Source organism: Sapajus apella, unplaced genomic scaffold (genome assembly GCF_009761245.1).
Source record: "Sapajus apella isolate SASKATOON/1434 unplaced genomic scaffold, GSC_monkey_1.0 scaffold19, whole genome shotgun sequence".
NCBI lineage: Eukaryota > Metazoa > Chordata > Mammalia > Primates > Cebidae > Sapajus > Sapajus apella.
Window position 1 is genome coordinate 11023346 of NW_022436959.1, and position 1999 is coordinate 11025344.

General features: G+C 41.6%; 1 pseudogene; it reads right to left on the minus strand.

Moving 5' to 3' along the window:
* Nucleotides 1-214: 214 nt before the first annotated feature.
* Nucleotides 215-1645, minus strand: LOC116557301 (annotated as a pseudogene).
* Nucleotides 1646-1999: the final 354 nt, after the last annotated feature.

The following is a 1999-nucleotide window of genomic DNA, read 5'->3' on the forward strand; positions in this document are numbered from 1 at the left end:
GATGGTAAGGGCTGGTTTTGAGGAATAAAATTAGGAGAAGATCAAACCCTCCAAATCATGAAGGGGGCACAAAATATGCCTAAGCAGCTGGTAAAACAAGTTTACTTGCCTTCTAAACTATTATGTGTCACTTTTTTTTAATGTGAAATTAAACTGATTCTTTATTCACAAATTTATAATACCACTCTACTGCAGTCTTTGACTCCAAGATATTTTAAATCATATTTGGTCACCGAGGAAGACATAAGTTATAGTAAGCATACTTGTTCCAAAAGTCTGGGCCCTTTCATCCACATCAGCCCTTTTCCAAAATAACTTGCAGGTCTTCAGCGCCTGTATAATGTGGATCTAGAATCAGAAACTTTATCTGCCCTGTAATCTTATCCCGTGCAATTCCTAGTATTGTTTGGGCCAAAACTCCTCCCCCGATTATAACTGAAGTTTCTCCGCTGTGGAAATGATTAGCCAGTTCTTGTCCTTGAGAGGCCATTTCTGAACCTTGGCTGACAAACAGTATTTTTAAATTTATACTAGTCAATTGGCTTAGTGCCAGCTGTACCTCAATAGATCCAATCCACTGCAGTGATCCGACAAATGTTGCTGGTTTATCACCAGCATCAACTAGAGCCTGCTGAATTTCTCTATGTGTTGCAGTGGACTTCTCTGTGTATTCCTGATGTTTGAACCAAGAGCAGATAATCTGCAGAAATCATTAAGCACAGCCCCAGCCATTGTCACCTATCCAGTCCTGCATATAATGATGATAAACATATATGTCCTGGACCACATAAATCATACCAGTCTCCATGTTAGGTGGATGAAGTATGTGGATTTCTAATGTAACCATCTTTGTATGGCTCATCTGGAAAGTGATAAATATTAGACCTTTTGAAATAGGGTCTGTCATGAGGCAGATTAAAGAGATCATATAACTCCTTTCTATAAGCCTGCAGCTGACCATCTGGTATTCCTGAAGGATATGAAATGGTTACAAGAATTTTTTCTCAGCTGGGCGCAGTGGGTCACGCCTATAATCCTAGCACTTTGGGAGGCTGAGGTGGGTGGATCATGAGGTCAAGAGATCGAGACCATCCTGGTCAACATGGTGAAACTCTGTCTCTACTAAAAATACAAAAATTAGCTGGGCATGGTGGCACGAGCCTGTAGTCCCAGCTACTCAGAAGGCTGAGGCAAGAGAATTGCTTGAACCCAGGAGGCGGAGGTTGTGGTGAGCCGAGATCGCGCCACTGCACTCCAGCCTGGGTGACAAGAGCAAAACTCTGTCTCAAAAAAAAAAAAAAAAAAGAATTTTTTCTCCTGTAATAAAAATTGCAGTGACTCAGGGACCACAATAGATCTTCCTTTCATATATTTCAAAATGCATTTTTCCATGTCAGTTTGTTAATTATGAATTGCATCAAATAGAAGTTTATGAACTTTTCCCCATGTTTCCTCTGGACCAACAGATACAACTGCATCGACAGGTAAAGTCATATTAACATAATGGTGTCCTCCGCTTTCCCTTTCAATGATGGGCATTACAGCTGCCAAGGAGGTTGACATTTCCAGCATAAGATCTATATTTACTATTTGATGCACGTCTGATAACTTTTTGTCTTTCTTTCTCATGAATTTTCATTATTTTTGAGATGGAGTTTTGCTCTTGTTGCCCAGGCTGCAGTGCAGTGGCGCAATCTCGGCTCACCGCAACCTTATCTTTCGTAAGGATGTTGCTGAGTGGATCTCTTGAGCCCAGGAGTTTAAGACCAGCCTGGCTAACATTACAAAACCCAGTTTCTACCACAAATTCAAAAATTAGCTAGGTGTAGTGGCGCCTGCTTGTGGTCCCAGCTACTCAGGGGCTGAGGTGGGAGGATCACTTGAGCTCGGGAGGCAGAGGTTGCAGTGACCCCAGATCACGTTACTGCACTCCACCCTGGGTGACAAAGACAGGCTCTGTCCAAAAATATTAATAATAATACAGAAGTTATAAAATAAC